This window comes from Rhipicephalus microplus, chromosome 9 (genome assembly GCF_043290135.1).
Source record: "Rhipicephalus microplus isolate Deutch F79 chromosome 9, USDA_Rmic, whole genome shotgun sequence".
NCBI classification, from domain to species: Eukaryota; Metazoa; Arthropoda; class Arachnida; order Ixodida; family Ixodidae; genus Rhipicephalus; species Rhipicephalus microplus.
Genome location: NC_134708.1, coordinates 127989877 through 128010050, shown reverse-complemented (window position 1 = coordinate 128010050; position 20174 = coordinate 127989877). Strand labels below are relative to the sequence as shown.

At 46.4% G+C, this 20174-nt stretch overlaps 1 protein-coding gene and 8 non-coding genes across 9 annotated transcripts in view; 5 read left to right on the top strand and 4 right to left on the bottom strand.

Moving 5' to 3' along the window:
* The window catches only part of LOC119165529 (dermonecrotic toxin SPH-like), an 82292-nt gene that overhangs the window by 16301 nt on the left and 45817 nt on the right, over positions 1-20174 (bottom strand). The window lies entirely within an intron of this gene.
* TRNAT-CGU (transfer RNA threonine (anticodon CGU)) lies at positions 5008-5080 on the bottom strand. Its single transcript has one exon. It is a non-coding gene; the product is annotated as a tRNA-Thr (tRNA).
* TRNAT-CGU (transfer RNA threonine (anticodon CGU)) lies at positions 6832-6904 on the bottom strand. Its single transcript has one exon. It is a non-coding gene; the product is annotated as a tRNA-Thr (tRNA).
* TRNAT-CGU (transfer RNA threonine (anticodon CGU)) lies at positions 7743-7815 on the bottom strand. Its single transcript has one exon. It is a non-coding gene; the product is annotated as a tRNA-Thr (tRNA).
* Positions 8258-8330, top strand: TRNAT-CGU (transfer RNA threonine (anticodon CGU)). The gene has a single exon. It is a non-coding gene; the product is annotated as a tRNA-Thr (tRNA).
* TRNAT-CGU (transfer RNA threonine (anticodon CGU)) lies at positions 8714-8786 on the top strand. Its single transcript has one exon. It is a non-coding gene; the product is annotated as a tRNA-Thr (tRNA).
* TRNAT-CGU (transfer RNA threonine (anticodon CGU)) lies at positions 9170-9242 on the top strand. The gene has a single exon. It is a non-coding gene; the product is annotated as a tRNA-Thr (tRNA).
* On the top strand, positions 9626-9698 carry TRNAT-CGU (transfer RNA threonine (anticodon CGU)). Its single transcript has one exon. It is a non-coding gene; the product is annotated as a tRNA-Thr (tRNA).
* On the top strand, positions 10082-10154 carry TRNAT-CGU (transfer RNA threonine (anticodon CGU)). Its single transcript has one exon. It is a non-coding gene; the product is annotated as a tRNA-Thr (tRNA).

The window sequence follows — 20174 nt, the reverse complement described above, 5'->3', positions numbered from 1 at the left end:
GGTTCTGTCGAATCGGTCTTGCTGTGTCTTCCGTAATGATGCGATGCTTAGTCAGAGGCGTTCAACCCACTTTTGATGTAGATGAGAAGCAGTCCTTGAACTGGTCGAGCAGCTCCATAAGACGGCATCTTTCAGTCGGTGTTAGACTCGGACAGATATCAACTGGTGGTGTATGTGGAGGTGATTGAGCTGTGGCTTCCCCTTGCATTAGAAGACAGTCGTAAGAGTAGTCGAGCTCATCGAGGTACGCCACAGCCGTGCCTTTACCGATGTGCCGGTGCTCATTCGTGAAGTTGGTCAGAAGCACCTCTGCGTGCCCGTCCACTAAGCTGACAATGCCGCGAGCGATTGTGATGCCTTGGCGAAAAAGAAAAGCAGTGATGTGTTCGGCTATGGCGTCTTCATTACAGTGCACGGCGCAACACACGGAAACAAGACTACATGACAGTGGTGGCAAGCAGACGTCGTCGTCGACCACACGTAACACCCTGGGTTCTTAGTCTGGATTATGGGTCACAGACCAGTCAGCGGCTAATGTGATCACACCATCGCGTATGTTGGCCACAGCACCGTACTCTCTTAAGAAGTCTATTCCCAGTATCATAGGTTTGCAGCACTCCGGTAGGATCAGAAATGTGGCTACAAAAGCCACATTCTCAATCGTGAGTCTTGCTGTACAATTCCCGTGAGAGTCATTATCTGGCCTCCAGAATTTCGGATATAAGGGCCCATCCATTGCATCCTGACTTTTTCGAGTTCATCTGCCAATCGTTCACTCATTATGGAGAGGTCTGCACCCGTATCGACTAAGGCCGTCACTTCAACGCCGTGAATCGTCACAGCGAGGTTGGCAGTCACAGTTTTCTCGGCGGAGTCTTCAACATCGTCTCTCACGTGTTTCGGCAGCAGTGGGAGATTTTCAGCAATTCGACGGCTTGCAACCTTCTTCCCAGAGGTCGCTGCTTTCAGTTTCCCCGCCGTGAGCTGGGAGGCCGACCTCTGATGGCGTCAGCAAAACTACGGCGGCTTGGTGAACCAAAGCGAGCCGGGGATGGTGAGCGCTTCCGGAAGGTAGAAGAGCCTTCCCGCCTGCCAGCCTGGTCGTTGTCGATGGTGTTACGACTGTCATCATTATTTAAGTTTTTCGGCCTTTGTGAACGAGACGAAAATATTTCGACGCATTCCAAGCAAGGGTGTGCCATCAAGACGGATTATTTTCCTCTCGGCAAAACCTGAACGAGGGGTTCGGGACTGGTTCACGCAGAGAAAATGCACGAGCCAAGAGAGGCCATTGTGAGCTTGACTCAAGAAAGGCCATGGTGTTTGCTGCGAGCAAGGCTTTCGAGGCAGACCAGGAGGCAGCTGGGCCATTTTTGAGGTCACCGAGGGTTTGGAAATCTCGGAACCAGCATGGTATTTGCAGTTCAGGCTGAAAGCTAAAGCCAAACTGGTTGTGGCTGCATCTTGTGAGGAGAAGCGGAGCCCCGGATATGCGCTGCTACACCACAGCTTCTCGCAAACAACCAGGAATGGAATGGTCGGTGTGCAGACATGTAGGTGCATTCTCGTCGAAATGGCACAGAACAGAATCGGATGTTAAAGCATACTTAAGGGCTTGAAAGGTGCGCTCCCAGTCGTCGTTCCCAGCTAAAGTTGATCTGGAGGTCAGGAGCTTGTGCAGTAGCAACGCGATGGCAGCAAAATGACTGATGAAGCCGCGGAAGTAGGATGCCAGGCCCAAGAAACTTTGTAGGTGTTTCTGATTTTCTGGCCGAGGGAAGCGTACCACGGCAGCAAACTTGTCAGGATCCGGACGAACGCCATCTTTGCTGACAAGGTGGCCCAAGACCTTGACGTTTTGTTGGCGAAATGTCATTTTTTGTGTTCAGCTGAAGACCAGCAATAGAAACACACGTCAAAATTTTTTGCAAACAATCAGAATGCTTACGAAAAGAAGAGGAGAATATTACGATGTCATCTAGATAACGTAGACATGTTTTCCATTTTAGGCCACGTAGAACTGTGTCCATCATGCGTTCAAACGTGGCAGGAGCGTTACATAAACCGAATGGCATGACGTTGAATTCGTACAGCCCGTCTGGTGTTGCAAAGGCAGTTTCTTTTTTGTCCGCTTCGTGCATAGGTATTTGCTAATAACCAAACCGTAAATCGAGGCTGGAGAAAAATTCAGCGCCTTGCAGAGAGTCAAGTGCGTCGTCGACTCGTGGCATCGGGAAGACGTCTTTGTGCGTGATCTTATTAAGTGCTCGATATCGACGCAGAATCGCACCGAACCATCCTTCTTTCGGACTAGCACTACAGGTGATGACCACGAGCTGGACGAAGGCTGGATAACATCTCGTTTGAGCATATCAGCAACGTTGTCCTCGATGATTTTCCGCTCTTCGGACGACAATCGATATGGGCGGTGGCGTACAATTGTATTGCCTTCCATTTCAATTCGATGCACGGCGACAAAAGTGCAACCAAGAAGCTTGGAATATATATCACTTGAAGCACTTTGTTTTTGAAGCATACCCAAAAGTTCTTGTTTTTGCGCTGACGTGAGATCGGGATTTATTGTGGCTGATAAAGCAGCTGATGTAGCATGGTCATCAGTACACGTAGAGTAAGATGGGCTGTCTGCGGAAAGGAGCACCAAAGGACGTGGTTCGGTATCTGTGAAGCACACCACACTGGTGCCCTGGGGCAGTTCAACAGGCAATGAAGTGGGATTAACTGCCGTAACTAATGCTCTGTCATAACGAAAGCGCACCAGGCAAGGAGTAATAGTAATTCCACCAGAGATATAGCGTCCACACGGTGCTAGGAACACATCACCAGTACCGATCTTATCTGATGTCAGGGTCAGAATATCCTCATTACCTGGAGGAATAAAACAGTCACCACCGGTGACGCAACGCTGGCTATGGGCATAGTTATCTGGCGAAAGCGCAGTATCTGACACACGAATGACCCTCTGACAGCAAGATATCACATCTGAAGCTAAGAAAAGAAAGTCCCATCCTAAATGAGTGCATTGGTACATGATGACAGAGCGAGGAACTGTATATGGTGAAGGATGCCCTCAACAAAAAATGGTGCTGTGCAAACACCAGAAGGCTGAACGAAAACCGCATTAGCACAGCAAAGAGAAGGGCCGTCATACGGTGTCTTCACTTTGCGCAAGCGGGAACACCAGTCCACACTAATAACTGAGAGCGATGCAGCTGTGTCCGCCAAGGCTTCAGTCGATATACCCTCAACAAACACTGAAAGTACGTTTTAGGGGCGTTCCGGAGGAGTTCGATGCAGTCCACAAAATGCAGCTTTCCCTCCTGAAGCTGCACTGTGATTTTTCCTGGTGGTGATCAGACGCCGTGGTAGCCGGACGAAGTGGTGACAAGAAACGGCGCATAGGTCACGGGGAGCGACGGCGTGAGGAGTGGAAGGTACTGGCTGCATCGAAGTGCTATGGAGAGGGTGAGCGGCGTTAGTACAGTTGGTATGGGTTGCGATGTTGTGGAGCAGGGGCAAACTCATCCCTCTTGGAGTCACCAGAGCCACGCTTTTCGTCTTGTTGACGTCGACGATAGAACCGTGAGATGTGGCCGCGTATTCTACAATAATAGCAAATTGGTCAATATGGACGCCAGACATGGAAAGAAGGAGGCATTGACCTTGGGGCGAGGACATTCAGTGAAGGCTGCATAGTTCAACCCTACTGCAGTGATTGTTGAGGAGGTGACGCTTCAACTACCCGAGCGTACGTCGGCTTTGGAGTGGTATGCGAGCTCGAGATTCCCACACACGTCATGGACGCTAGTTCCTCCCTCACAATGTTGCGGAGGCTGCCTGCAGAAGGCGTCATGCGGAGCTCATAAGATGTCGAGGTGACCTGGAGTTGCAGCTCTTTGCCGATCATGGACCGTATCAACGGACGGAGCCCACCTTCGTGCGTTGGCCTGAGATCTGCTGTTTCAGGTTGTAAACGTATAAGTTGAAAATCATCAAGTCGCTGACACGTACTGATTATATCGGCGACCATGGTTGGGTTCTTTGCCGCCAGAGCGTTAAATGCGACGGCGTCTATGCCATTGAGCTAATGTCGAACGCGGTCATGCTCCGCCATCGAGCTGTCGACGCGACGGCATAGGGCAAGAACATCCTCAATGTACGAGGTATAGGACTCGCCGGAGTGCTGGACACGTTCAGCAAGCTTCCGTTTGGCCATGTCTGCACGTACAGAAGGGTTGACAAATATCCAACGGAGCTGCTGCTTAAAGGTATGATAATCTTGGAAATCCAGCCGATGGCTGAGAAACCAAGCGACCCCCGTCAGATAAAACGGTACGCGGGACAACTTTACAGAATCATGCCAATAGTTAAGCGCACTCACACGGTCGTACTCATCCAACCAGTCTTCGACGTTTTCACCGCGAAGGCCGGCGAACATTGGGGGATCTTTCTGAGAAGTGGTGACAGTCCAAGAAGGTATGCCCAGTGGTTCAGGCGGGGTCAATGGAGCCGTGTTATTGTGCTCGTCTTGCGACATGACCGTAAGCTGACTGCGCAGACGGCTACCCAACCGGAGCTCCAGGGATGGCTTGTAGTCGAAGATAACGAAAAAGCGCTGCAGGGAGAGGACCAGGGGACAGGAAAGCAGTCTCCACCACTTTTAAGGCAACATTTGGCTGCAAGACACTTCTTTTTTTCTTTTTCTTGCCGAGCCTCTGCCCCACAACACAGGTCATACTGATGATGATGAGTATGTACATATGATAAGAGTACGCGTATGAATATTGCTCACAATATATATATATATATATATATATATATATATATATATAAGGGAAAGAAGTGTATACCTAAGGGCTCGTTTTTCCGTGTTTTTAACACAATAATAATGAGATATAACAGACAGTAATGCCAAGGAATGTACAGGGGAAGTTATTAACATTAATGGAATGTAAATAAGAAGAAAGAAAAGTGGATGAAAAAATTACCAACTGTAAGCAGGAATCGAACCTACGACCTTCGAATTACGCGTTCGATGCTCTAACCACTGAGCTATTACAGCGGCACTCCCTCCATCCACTTTTTTGGGTTTATCTGTGAATTTAGAAGTAGGAGCGACAGTCAGCGCCATCTATAAGCCAAACAACGAGTGTGAAAACACTCTTATGCGCATGTTTGGCGTCACGTAGCACGTGAACTTATTATGAGCGGGCAGCTGATTAATTGTCCCTCTCATACAACCTAAACACACCAAGTCTGCCAGTACGAGACCCTCGTTCAATGAAATAAGGGAAAGAAGTGTATACCTAAGGGCTCGTTTTTCCGTGTTTTTAACACAATAATAATGAGATATAACAGACAGTAATGCCAAGGAATGTACAGGGGAAGTTATTAACATTAATGGAATGTAAATAAGAAGAAAGAAAAGTGGATGAAAAAATTACCAACTGTAAGCAGGAATCGAACCTTCGACCTTCGAATTACGCGTTCGATGCTCTAACCACTGAGCTATTACAGCGGCACTCCCTCCATCCACTTTTTTGGGTTTATCTGTGAATTTAGAAGTAGGAGCGACAGTCAGCGCCATCTATAAGCCAAACAACGAGTGTGAAAACACTCTTATGCGCATGTTTGGTGTCACGTAGCACGTGAACTTATTATGAGCGGGCAGCTGATTAATTGTCCCTCTTATACAACCTAAACACACCAAGTCTGCCAGTACGAGACCCTCGTTCAATGAAATAAGGGAAAGAAGTGTATACCTAAGGGCTCGTTTTTCCGTGTTTTTAACACAATAATAATGAGATATAACAGACAGTAATGCCAAGGAATGTACAGGGGAAGTTATTAACATTAATGGAATGTAAATAAGAAGAAAGAAAAGTGGATGAAAAAATTACCAACTGTAAGCAGGAACCGAACCTACGACCTTCGAATTACGCGTTCGATGCTCTAACCACTGAGCTATTACAGCGGCACTCCCTCCATCCACTTTTTTGGGTTTATCTGTGAATTTAGAAGTAGGAGCGACAGTCAGCGCCATCTATAAGCCAAACAACGAGTGTGAAAACACTCTTATGCGCATGTTTGGCGTCACGTAGCACGTGAACTTATTATGAGCGGGCAGCTGATTAATTGTCCCTCTTATACAACCTAAACACACCAAGTCTGCCAGTACGAGACCCTCGTTCAATGAAATAAGGGAAAGAAGTGTATACCTAAGGGCTCGTTTTTCCGTGTTTTTAACACAATAATAATGAGATATAACAGACAGTAATGCCAAGGAATGTACAGGGGAAGTTATTAACATTAATGGAATGTAAATAAGAAGAAAGAAAAGTGGATGAAAAATTTACCAACTGTAAGCAGGAATCGAACCTACGACCTTCGAATTACGCGTTCGATGCTCTAACCACTGAGCTATTGCAGCGGCACTCCCTCCATCCACTTTTTTGGGTTTATCTGTGAATTTAGAAGTAGGAGCGACAGTCAGCGCCATCTATAAGCCAAACAACGAGTGTGAAAACACTCTTATGCGCATGTTTGGCGTCACGTAGCACGTGAACTTAATATGAGCGGGCAGCTGATTAATTGTCCCTCTTATACAACCTAAACACACCAAGTCTGCCAGTACGAGACCCTCGTTCAATGAAATAAGGGAAAGAAGTGTATACCTAAGGGCTCGTTTTTCCGTGTTTTTAACACAATAATAATGAGATATAACAGACAGTAATGCCAAGGAATGTACAGGGGAAGTTATTAACATTAATGGAATGTAAATAAGAAGAAAGAAAAGTGGATGAAAAAATTACCAACTGTAAGCAGGAATCGAACCTACGACCTTCGAATTACGCGTTCGATGCTCTAACCACTGAGCTATTACAGCGGCACTCCCTCCATCCACTTTTTTGGGTTTATCTGTGAATTTAGAAGTAGGAGCGACAGTCAGCGCCATCTATAAGCCAAACAACGAGTGTGAAAACACTCTTATGCGCATGTTTGGCGTCACGTAGCACGTGAACTTATTATGAGCGGGCAGCTGATTAATTGTCGCTCTTATACAACCTAAACACACCAAGTCTGCCAGTACGAGACCCTCGTTCAATGAAATAAGGGAAAGAAGTGTATACCTAATGGCTCGTTTTTCCGTGTTTTAACACAATAATAATGAGATATAACAGACAGTAATGCCAAGGAATGTACAGGGGAAGTTATTAACATTAATGGAATGTAAATAAGAAGAAAGAAAAGTGGATGAAAAAATTACCAACTGTAAGCAGGAATCGAACCTACGACCTTCGAATTACGCGTTCGATGCTCTAACCACTGAGCTATTACATCGGCACTCCCTCCATCCACTTTATTGGGTTTATCTGTGAATTTAGAAGTAGGAGCGACAGTCAGCGCCATCTATAAGCCAAACAACGAGTGTGAAAACACTCTTATGCGCATGTTTGGCGTCACGTAGCACGTGAACTTATTATGAGCGGGCAGCTGATTAATTGTCCCTCTTATACAACCTAAACACACCAAGTCTGCCAGTACGAGACCCTCGTTCAAAGAAATAAGGGAAAGAAGTGTATACCTAAGGGCTCGTTTTTCCGTGTTTTTAACACAATAATAATGAGATATAACAGACAGTAATGCCAAGGAATGTACAGGGGAAGTTATTAACATTAATGGAATGTAAATAAGAAGAAAGAAAAGTGGATGAAAAAATTACCAACTGTAAGCAGGAATCGAACCTACGACCTTCGAATTACGCGTTCGATGCTCTAACCACTGAGCTATTACAGCGGCACTCCCTCCATCCACTTTTTTGGGTTTATCTGTGAATTCTAATCCTGCTTACAGTTGGTAATTTTTTCATCCACTTTTCTTTCTTCTTATTTACATTCCATTAATGTTAATAACTTCCCCTGTACATTCCTTGGTATTACTGTCTGTTATATCTCATTATTATTGTGTTAAAAACACGGAAAAACGAGCCCTTAGGTATACACTTCTTTCCCTTATTTCATTGAACGAGGGTCTCGTACTGGCAGACTTGGTGTGTTTAGGTTGTATAAGAGGGACAATTATTCAGCTGCCCGCTCATAATAAGTTCACGTGCTACGTGACGCCAAACATGCGCATAAGAGTGTTTTCACACTCGTTGTTTGGCTTATAGATGGCGCTGACAGTCGCTCCTACTTCTAAATTCACAGATAAACCCAAAAAAGTGGATGGAGGGAGTGCCGCTGTAATAGCTCAGTGGTTAGAGCATCGAACGCGTAATTCGAAGGTCGTAGGTTCGATTCCTGCTTACAGTTGGTAATTTTTTCATCCACTTTTCTTTCTTCTTATTTACATTCCATTAATGTTAATAACTTCCCCTGTACATTCCTTGGCATTACTGTCTGTTATATCTCATTATTATTGTGTTAAAAACACGGAAAAACGAGCCCTTAGGTATACACTTTTTTCCCTTATTTCATTGAACGAGGGTCTCGTACTGGCAGACTTGGTGTGTTTAGGTTGTATAAGAGGGACAATTAATCAGCTGCCCGCTCATAATAAGTTCACGTGCTACGTGACGCCAAACATGCGCATAAGAGTGTTTTCACACTCGTTGTTTGGCTTATAGATGGCGCTGACTGTCGCTCCTACTTCTAAATTCACAGATAAACCCAAAAAAGTGGATGGAGGGAGTGCCGCTGTAATAGCTCAGTGGTTAGAGCATCGAACGCGTAATTCGAAGGTCGTAGGTTCGATTCCTGCTTACAGTTGGTAATTTTTTCATCCACTTTTCTTTCTTCTTATTTACATTCCATTAATGTTAATAACTTCCCCTGTACATTCCTTGGCATTACTGTCTGTTATATCTCATTATTATTGTGTTAAAAACACGGAAAAACGAGCCCTTAGGTATACACTTCTTTCCCTTATTTCATTGAACGAGGGTCTCGTACTGGCAGACTTGGTGTGTTTAGGTTGTATAAGAGGGACAATTAATCAGCTGCCCGCTCATAATAAGTTCACGTGCTACGTGACGCCAAACATGCGCATAAGAGTGTTTTCACACTCGTTGTTTGGCTTATAGATGGCGCTGACTGTCGCTCCTACTTCTAAATTCACAGATAAACCCAAAAAAGTGGATGGAGGGAGTGCCGCTGTAATAGCTCAGTGGTTAGAGCATCGAACGCGTAATTCGAAGGTCGTAGGTTCGATTCCTGCTTACAGTTGGTAATTTTTTCATCCACTTTTCTTTCTTCTTATTTACATTCCATTAATGTTAATAACTTCCCCTGTACATTCCTTGGCATTACTGTCTGTTATATCTCATTATTATTGTGTTAAAAACACGGAAAAACGAGCCCTTAGGTATACACTTCTTTCCCTTATTTCATTGAACGAGGGTCTCGTACTGGCAGACTTGGTGTGTTTAGGTTGTATAAGAGGGACAATTAATCAGCTGCCCGCTCATAATAAGTTCACGTGCTACGTGACGCCAAACATGCGCATAAGAGTGTTTTCACACTCGTTGTTTGGCTTATAGATGGCGCTGACTGTCGCTCCTACTTCTAAATTCACAGATAAACCCAAAAAAGTGGATGGAGGGAGTGCCGCTGTAATAGCTCAGTGGTTAGAGCATCGAACGCGTAATTCGAAGGTCGTAGGTTCGATTCCTGCTTACAGTTGGTAATTTTTTCATCCGCTTTTCTTTCTTCTTATTTACATTCCATTAATGTTAATAACTTCCCCTGTACATTCCTTGGCATTACTGTCTGTTATATCTCATTATTATTGTGTTAAAAACACGGAAAAACGAGCCCTTAGGTATACACTTCTTTCCCTTATTTCATTGAACGAGGGTCTCGTACTGGCAGACTTGGTGTGTTTAGGTTGTATAAGAGGGACAATTAATCAGCTGCCCGCTCATAATAAGTTCACGTGCTACGTGACGCCAAACATGCGCATAAGAGTGTTTTCACACTCGTTGTTTGGCTTATAGATGGCGCTGACTGTCGCTCCTACTTCTAAATTCACAGATAAACCCAAAAAAGTGGATGGAGGGAGTGCCGCTGTAATAGCTCAGTGGTTAGAGCATCGAACGCGTAATTCGAAGGTCGTAGGTTCGATTCCTGCTTACAGTTGATAATTTTTTCATCCACTTTTCTTTCTTCTTATTTACAATCCATTATTGTTAATAACTTCCCCTGTACATTCCTTGGCATTACTGTATGTTATATCTCATTATATATATATATATATATATATATATATATATATATATATATATATATATATATATATATATATATATATATATATATATATATATATATATTTATATATATATATATGCAGGCATGGTGGGGGAGTTGCCATAGCGTTGCAAGTAGTCAAGCAGGAGAAGTCACAACGTGGTTTATTTCGACGTTTCAGCCAGGGCCTAAGGCCAGACTGTGGCTGAAACATCGAAATAACCACGTTGTGACTTCTCACGAATCTGCTTACACACACACACACACGCACACACACACACACACACACACACATATATATATATATATATATATATATATATATATATATATATATATATATATATATATATATATTGTATTGGAGAAGAGGGTGAGAGACAGTATCTATTCGGAGCAGCTAGAAGACGACTAGGACGAAGAGCTGAGCTCGTGACCGTAACTGTGGTGCGTTTTGAAAAATTTGCTGGATCGGACAACTTCGTAAATTCTGCGTTGTCAGTTTCTCAGTTTGCTCACCTCAATTATCGTTGAAAGAATCGATGGTGTTCCTTCAGAAGGACCAAGATCGCACTTACCAAAATACGATGCCGAGTCCCCCCACTGAATTTTTTACCTACACAGATCTGGTCTGGTACAGGCACCTTTATGCCTTCATTGCAATTAGCGGGAATTTCTTGGTCATTTCTGTCTAATGTGCCGATTATTCATCAATTAGAGGAAAAGACTTTTAGACGAACCGCTTCGAAGGTTATGGTTAAATTTATCCCTTCCGGTTCTTCTTCCCTCTGGGGCTACCGTGCTGGGTTTTAGCAACAGGAGCGTTTGCGAAGCCGTTTGGGATTTCCTTCGGGAGACGAGAAGAATAGAAAGCTAACTTCATCGTTAAAAATTATCAAAATCAACCATATTCATTGAAAACTTAACATTTCGAAATCATGAACATTTCCTTTTAAATAGCAATACACCGTTTCATGGCCGATGCCCCATGGTGGGTTGCGCAAGGATAAAAGGGACAAACAAACAGACTGACGGCCCTTAAACCCCCTTAAAATTTGGTGAAAGTTCTGGGGTAGTCTTCGAAGCTGGAACCATGAAGTCTATTCTTACTTCCAGTGCTTAATGGCCGGAAGAACCCTCCAACCAAGGTGCCTCTCAGGTTCCGGCCTCTACATGTTCCGTCGTGTGGCCACTGCGTCACCAACCGATCTTCAGCGACGCTGACGGCCAAGACGTGGAGGAGTGGCTGGCTACTTACCACGAGGTGAGCGCAGTGAATAAGTGGGACGATGCAGCTAAGCTGGCCTATGTAGGCTTTTAATTCTCCGGCGTCGCTAGTCTCTCGTTAAGCAATCACGAAGCCGACATTGCCAGCTGGGATTCGTTCAAGACCTCCGTTTTGCAAGTCTTCAACCGCCCTGCTATGCGAAAACTCCGCGCAGAACAACGACTGCGTGAGCGCGCTCAACAGCCACGTGAGACCTTAGTCACCTACATCGCAACACTACATGCTATCACCCGCAAACAAATGGTATGACGGAGCTTTTCAACCGCACGCTCGGTAATAGGCTATGTAAATATCCTCCGACCATTCTAATTGGGATTTGGTGCTCCCTTTCGTGACGTATGCGTATAATACGGCCACGCAAGCAACTACAGGTTTTTAAGCTTTTTTTCTACTGTACTAACGTGAGCGCTCTTCTACGCTTGATACGACACTTGCTTACTGCCCAGATGCTTCAGAATACCGCACAGCCTCCGAACTTGGTCAGTGTGCTGAAGAGTGCCACCAATTAGCGCTTTCATTTACTTCTATCGCACTAGGTCTCCAAAAAGAAAGACTTGACCAAGACAAGCCTCCCCACAGCTGCCCCGTAGGCTCATTTTTTCGGCTTTCGGTTCCATTCCAGTCCCTCGGCCTCTCCCGAAAGTTTGAACCCTTGTACAGTGGTCCGTATCGCATCGTTCAACGCACATCTCAGGACCACTACGTCGTCGAACCAGTGACACCTTCCGATGATAGACGATGCCCTGGTCGTGAGACAGTCCACATCAGCCGCTTAAAACCCTACTATGTTTCCCTTGTGCTTGCTTCGCCGTGAGTCACCAGGATGGCTACTCTTTACCTCAGGGGCAAACGTAGTGAGGAAGAGGGAGAGAGACGGTATTTAGTTGGAGCAACTAGACGACGACTACGACGAAGAGCTGAGCTCACGACATTGACTGACGCCCCTTAAACGAGGCCGTTGGGTTAAGTCAATAAACCCCCTTATAATATATATATATATATATATATATATATATATATATATATATATATATATATATATATATATATATATATATATATATATATATATATATGTGTGTGTGTGACGTAAGAAGGCAGGGATGGTTAGGAGAAGTAGATGAGGAAGAAGTGCAGAATGGAATAAACAAGGGGTATGAGCCAGGCCACGTCGCCCATTCATCATAGCGTCACACGAGTCGACAGGATGGAGACCTGCCTGCCCCTTCATCAGTCGCTCATCATCGACGCAGTTCCCCACAAGACGCCCTGACCATACATCAACTACCGATTCATCTTCAACGAGGACACAACGACCAGCACCATGACAGATTCATCGGCCGACCTTGACATCCCCAAGTACACCGGAGCAGCGGACGATGGACCCGTGCAGGAATGGTTCTACCTGTACGAGCTCCACGCTACCGCTGCATCATGGTCGGAACGGGAGATGATCATCAACTTTACCGACTACATCTCCGGTGAGGCTTTCAAGTTCTACCTCACTCACATATTTGAAAATGACGAGTCATGGAAAAAGATTAAAGAAGAAATGACCATCCGATTTCAAGAATACAAGGACGACTATGACGAGGACTCGCTTATAACCAACCATCCACAGGCAATCGCACTCGGTTGTCAATTTCACAAGCAGTCTTCAAGCTTACGAACGCTCAGCATGAATCGACCACTGCCACAACACAAAGTGGAACATGAGTACACTGACAGGCGACCAAGCGTATTTCAGGAAAACCACAACCATCGCGCGGGCCTCCGTTTCACACGCAAGGCGGCACTTCCAAAATCATCGCTGCAGCATACGACACGAGACGTCACTCACCCTACTGATGCCTTTCATGCTTCGTCTCGCATACATGGTTCACCACCTGGTTTTCTACGACGCAGCTCTTCAAAGGCTCCTAACGGTCACTATTCGTGTCATAAGGACGCCTTGTTCATGGTAGACCAGCTGACACACGGGGAAAATGCCGAACAACGCCATGACGACTCCAAGAGTGAAAATCAGTCTTCATACATTGGATCAGCTTACTTTCCACCTAGCACAATTGGGCTACTTCCTGGTTTTCCATCACTTGGCTCTTTCGTCGCTCACAACGCCCACCTAACATCTAGCACGCTCACAACGGTCGGGATAGAGCTGCGGAGCTCGGAGAATACTCAGCCAAGCCCTGAACCTACCATCCAGATTCAGGCGCAAGAACCACTCGCAGCGAACAGCGAAGAAGCCCCTGATGATGTATCTATCAACTCTGAAACATTACCTTCATTAGCCGAAATGCAGCACAACAGCCTAGAGACTACTACCTGCCCACTCGACACCACATTCAGTTGCCCAGAAAGTCAGTGTCATGGTCAAAAAGGGCCGCCACCTCAGCTGTTTTCGCAGCAACGTCATCAATGCCAGCAAGTCCAAGAACAACAGAGATTCCAAGGGCTATACGAACAAGAACGACGACGAATGGAATCATCTTCGGAAGAACACACGCAATTTACGGAAAGCCGTTTACAAACGTGTCAACCAAACCGGCGACATATTCAAGATGTATCGCTCGAAACAAAGAAAGTATCGAACCCAGGATATTTTCCCAAGGGACGTCGAATAAGCTTTCTCCAGTCGAGATCAAGACTCAGGCAACACGACATACAACGTCGAGAAAGGCGCCAAACCATACCCTGTATTCCGCAAGGACGCAGAAATCACCGCACCAGCCTCGGCCAACAAGCACGCAAACGGGTGGCGACGCATGGGTTCCAATCAAGACAAATAGCACGACACCTGCGCAAATCATCCAGCCAATGCTTCAAGGCCATCACACCACGTTCATTCATCGCAAGAATCCCGGCTGTGTTTCCATCTGATTTCACGCTTGAAGCATGCTTATGTTGTCCAGAGCGCAACAGCCAGCCTCGCCCTCCAGAGCTGTACTTGATACCCCGGATTGCTGTCCTCTCCTGTGAAGCTATAGTGTGTTAACGGAAACTTCCTCGGACTTGGAATGATTTTCTCTTTTTGACAGTGCTCAGTTCTAAGCCGTGCATGTTCAGTTTTCATTTCTGTTCGTCTGACGCGACATCTTTCGGGGGGAGGGGGAATCGTGTGACGTAAGAAGGCAGGGATGGTTAGGAGAAGTAGATGAGGAAGAAGTGCAGAATGGAATAAACAAGGGGTATGAGCCAGGCCACGTCTCCCGCATCATAACGTCACACACATATATATATATATATATATATATTGTAACAGCGAGCTGTGATAAGATGGTTTTATCTACAGCAGGTGAACGATGGTCGTTTGCGGCAGCCCACTGCGATCATGCCAAGACTCTTCGTCTTCCTCTGCTTCTCTTCTCTACCTTTTTCTAGTCTGTTACATTCCCCCGCAAGCAGACGAAGCCCGTAGGGCGAGTTATGATGCACAAGAAGGGTAGAAAGGTTTCAGGCGAGCAACGTGAGTGAGCTGCGTTCTGCTCGATCGTCGACCATTGGACAAAAGACAAGCTATTACGTAAGTGAGCTGGCTTAGACGCTCCAAAACTACTAATGGGCCTGAATATCTTGACAGAAGCTTTTGACACAATCCATGCTTGCGTTGCGGTGTCCAACGTAACACCAAGTCACCTTTTTTGAATAAAACCGGTTCGTGACGGTCGTCGTATCGTTCCTTCGAACGACGTTGAGAGGCCAGAGTACGAAGACGAGCGATTCGACGGGCTTCTTCCGCGAGGCACAGGGTTTTTGATACAGAGTCCTCATTGTGTAGAATGAAGGGTAAAAAAGTGTCTAGAGGGCTTAGTGGCAACCTGGCGTACAACAGATAAAATGGGCTGAAGTTCGTTGTTTCATGTTTTGCCGTGTTGTACGCGTACGTGATAAAAGGCAGCACTTCATCCCAGTACTTGTGATTGGAAGAAACGTACATGGCAAGCATGTTGGTCAGCGTTCTGTTTGTCCGTTCAACGAGGCCATTTGTCTGTGGGTGATACGGTGTGGCATGAAGGAACTGTGTCGTGCACATGCGTAGTAATTCTTCAACGGCATCGGCAGTGAACTGGCGGCCATGGTCGCTGATAATAACACGCGGTGGGCCATGGCGAAGGACCACGGAGTGAAGCAAGAAGTCCGCCACGGATGCAGCGGTAGAAGAGGAAATAGCTGCAGTTTCGGCATACCGCATAAGATGATCTACGCAGACGATTATCCAACGCTTCTTATTGTTGAATAACGGAAATGGACCCATAATGTCAATTCCTACTTGTTCAAAAGGTGTGCTGGGTGGTGTTAACGGCTGAAGGGGACCTGGTGTAGCGGTGGCCGGGCGCTTGTGACGTTGGCAGGTCTCGCAGCTAGCGACGTAACGCTTCGTCGTTTCGTACATCTTTGGCCAGTAAAAGCGTTCCTGCGGGCGGTTAAGCGTTCTAATGAAGCCGAAATGACCAGACGTCGCATCGTCATGCATGGCACGTAGAACATCAGAGCGAAGGCTCTCGGGGACAACTAGAAGAAAACGTGCTCCAGGTCTGGAGTAGTTAGTTTTATAGAGCAACTTGTCTCGGACAGTAAAGCGACCGCTGTGTTGGCAGGCACGTGCGGCGGCAAAAAGAGGATCCAAGTTTAGATCGTTGCGTTGTTCTCTCTGGAAATCAGCCGCGTTGGGGAACGTGCTTGTAACAGCAGCAAGGCAGTCGTCAAAATTCTCAGCATCGCAGTCAGTAGTCGCAAGAGAAATCCGGGAGAGGCAGTCTGCGTCAGCGTGACGACGACCACTCTTGTACGACACCGTAAAGTCGTATTCCTGAAGTCGCAGCGCCCAACGTGCCAGGCGGCCAAAGGGGTCACGCAAACCGACCAGCCAGCATAATGAATGGTGATCGGTAATTATCTTAAAAATCCTCCCGTAAAGATAACAACGAAACTTCTGTACATCGAAAACAGCTGCCAGACATTCCTGTTCCGTAACTGTGTAATTGCGTTCTGATTTGCTCAGGCAATGGCTGGCATATGCCACGACATGCTCTGCGCCATTGTGACATTGTACAAGCACCGCGCCTAAACCGATACCACTAGCGTCCGTGTGGACCTCAGTCGGGCAAGATGGATCGAAGTGACGCAACAGTGGTGCTGACATTAGTACAAACTTAAGTTGTGAGAATGCGGCGTCAAACTCTGGTGTCCAGTTGAAGGTTGCATCCTGTCGCAAGACGTTTGTCAGCGGATACATGATCTCCGCAAATCGTGGAACAAAACGACGAAAATATGAGCATAGGCCGACAAATAAGCGGAGTTCTCGTGTGGACTGCGGTGATTTAAAAGAGCTCACTGCTTCTATCTTGCGAGAATCGGGTCTGACGCCATCCTTGTCGACCAAGTGCCCCAGCACGAGAGTTCGACGTTCACCAAAGCGACATTTTTTTAGAATTCAGAACCAGCCCGGCTTTTTCGATGCAGTCGAGAACAAGACTGAGACGGTTGTTATGTTCCTCAAACGTACGGCCAAAGAGCACAACATCGTCAAGGTAGCACATGCGTATTTCCCATTTTAGACCACGTAATACTGTGTCCATAAATCTTTCAAAGGTGCCTGGAGCATTACAAAAGCCAAAAGGCATGACATTAAATTCAAATAAGCCATCCGGATTTATGAAAGCAGTCTTTTCTTTGTCGCCGGGTTCCATAGGTATTTGCCAATTCCCTGACCGCAAATCAAGCGTTGAAAAATAGGAAGCAGCATGCAAGCAATCTATGACGCCATCAATCCGTGTTAAGGGATATACATCTTTCTTCGTCACAGTGTTTAGACGCCTGTAATCTCCGCAGAATCTCCAGGAACCATCCTTTTTCCTGACAAGAATTACCGGGGCTGCCCATGGGCTAGACGACTCTTGCACGACCCCTTTGTTCAGCATGTCCTTTACTTGATCGGCGATAACTTTGCGCTCAGACGATGACCCTTGTAGGACTTTTGGCGGATGGGGTGTGCAGAGCCAGTGTCTATTCTGTGACGAGCGCGGAACGAGGGTAACTGAAGGGGTGCATCTCTGTGTTTGAAGTCGAAAGCAGCAACATGCCGGGAAAGGACCAGCACCAGCGCTTGCCGTTCCGTCGTACTGAGAGTCTTGCTGATCATAGCGAGCATTAGATCTTCATTATGGCGAATATCACAAGCAGAGGAAGAGGTGGGGAGGTCCGTAGGTATTGCTGCTATCGAGTTGCATGAGTCTTTATCAAAGAGAGCTATCTTCATCCCGCGAGGAAGCACAACCGGCGTGCCAGAACAGTTCAGCGCCCACAATGTTGCTACTCCTTTTGTCATGCACAACAGAACAAGGCACGAGTATGTCCTTCTTAAAACAGTTCTTGCGCAGAGGCCCCACTACGAGGTCAACACAAGCATGATCAACCGCTGTGGAAGAGACTCGAATGGGTGTCAGGCACCAAGATGATGCTATCACTTCATCAATCACACTAAGTGTGTTCCTGTCTTCGCCACGGTAGTCTTCTTCGGAAAGCGACGGTAGAAACAAATTGTTTAGTGATATTTCCCTACTACCACTGTCAACGGAAGCACCGCATTGCTCCAGGAAATCAATACCAAGAATGACATCGTGCGAACAACGAGATAGAACTAGAAATTCCGATACAAATACTTTTCCAGCCAATGACAGCACTGATAGCACATACACCAAGAGGATTAAGCCACTCGCCGCCTACACCACGAAAGGTGATTGTATCGTCCCATGAAAACATAACTTTGTGACCTAAGCGGTTTCTGAAGGCCAGGCTCATCGCAGACACAGTCGCCCCAATGTCAACTAACGCCATCGTCGGTATTCCATCAATCAACACATTCACTTTGTTTTTGATCATAACAATAGGCAGAGGTATATCTTGAAAAGACCGTCCGGTGACCTCACCTCCATTGGCTGTGCATGCTAGTTTCCCGGCAGCGGAGAAGAACGACGCAGAGGAGACGGCGAGCGACGACAACGGTTGGATGGTGGTGTCAAACTCCGCTCAGATGCTGGCGAATCACTGCGTCTGGTCTCGCGCGAAAAACGGTCCCTTGGAAACAAGTCGGTTGTCCGCAGGTCATATGAAGCACCGGGTCTAGGTGGCAAAGACGTGGCTGGTGTCCTTCGTGAGTGGCGGCGTTGTTGGCGGCAATACCGAGCAATATGCCCAGTGAAACCACGGTTGTAGCACACGGGAGGGTCCCGGTTTATACTATATTCGATGGAACGAATCCTGGGCCGCTGCTGTCGGCGAAGAAGTTCGTTATCACGCGAAGAACAGGTTTGTGCCACTCTCTGAAATTCATTGTATTCGTCGTAAGTTACATCTTGGTAGTAGGGTTGGTACTGTCCTTGCCGCAGCGGGACGTAGTCCGGCTGAGAGCCCTGAGTATAACAATGTGGCTGTACTCGTCGTGATCGTGCGTCATAGGCAGGGCCTCTATCGTATAGACGTGGCTGATACTGAGGTGTGGCATCAGAATCCTCAAAGCCCTCCGCCACTCGGTGCGAGGAGAATGAAGCAACGTTTCGCTCGAACTCTGGTGGCTGATAGGGGGGATGAGTGCTTGGGCGGTTTGCCACTTGCGTGTACAGGCCGAGTTCTTCACGTACTATCTGCCGAATTGTTGTTGCAAGATCAAGCGCCTGGTTGCTGTCTATGCTCGCGATGGTCGTCACATTGGGTAGCCTGCCGAACTTTGGCGTGATGCGCCTCGTCTTTAGTTGCGCAAAATGGCGGCAATGACGAATGACATCGGTGACAGATGTCAAGGTGTCTTTCGCGATGAGGAAACTGTAAACATCCTCGGCAATTCTTTTTGGAATGTGCCCGACTTTGTCTTCCTCAGACATTCCGGAGTCAATGGTCCTACATAGCTTTATGACTTCCTCAATGTAGGTCGTGCAAGTTTCACCTGGCACTTGAGCGCATTGCATTAGCCTCGGTTCTACTCTTTTCTTTATCGTTGTTGGGTCGCCGAAACGCTCTTTGATTTCAGAACCAAATATGTCCCACGTCGTTAGCGTTTCCTCCCAATTTTCGTACCACATTAATGCAGTATACGTCAGAAAGAACGCGACGTACAAAAACTGAGAAGCGGCATCCCATTTGTTAGCGGCTCTCACCCGTTTGTAATGGATGAGCCAAGCCATGACGTCTTCATCTGGTCTGCCGGCAAAGGGACGAGCATCTCTCAGTTGTGGAGCCGAACTGGTCGGCGCAGAAGTCGAGAGGGGTCGGTGTTCATTTGCGTTGTGGGACATGTCCAGACCAGATGGATTCGGTGGAAGTCCAGCAATGCGACGGCTCCGTCGAAGAACTTGCGGTTCATCTTCCGTCTTCGGGTGTCGATTACCCAGCACGTCCACCACAACTGTAACAGTGAGCTGTGATAAGATGTTTTTATTTACAGGAGGTGAACGATGGTCGTTTGCGGCAGCCCACTGCGATCGTGCCAAGACTCTTCGTCTTCCTCTGCTTCTCTTCTCTACCTTTTTCTAGTCTGTTACAATATATATATATATATATATATATATATATATATATATATATATATATATATATATATATATATATATATATATATATATATA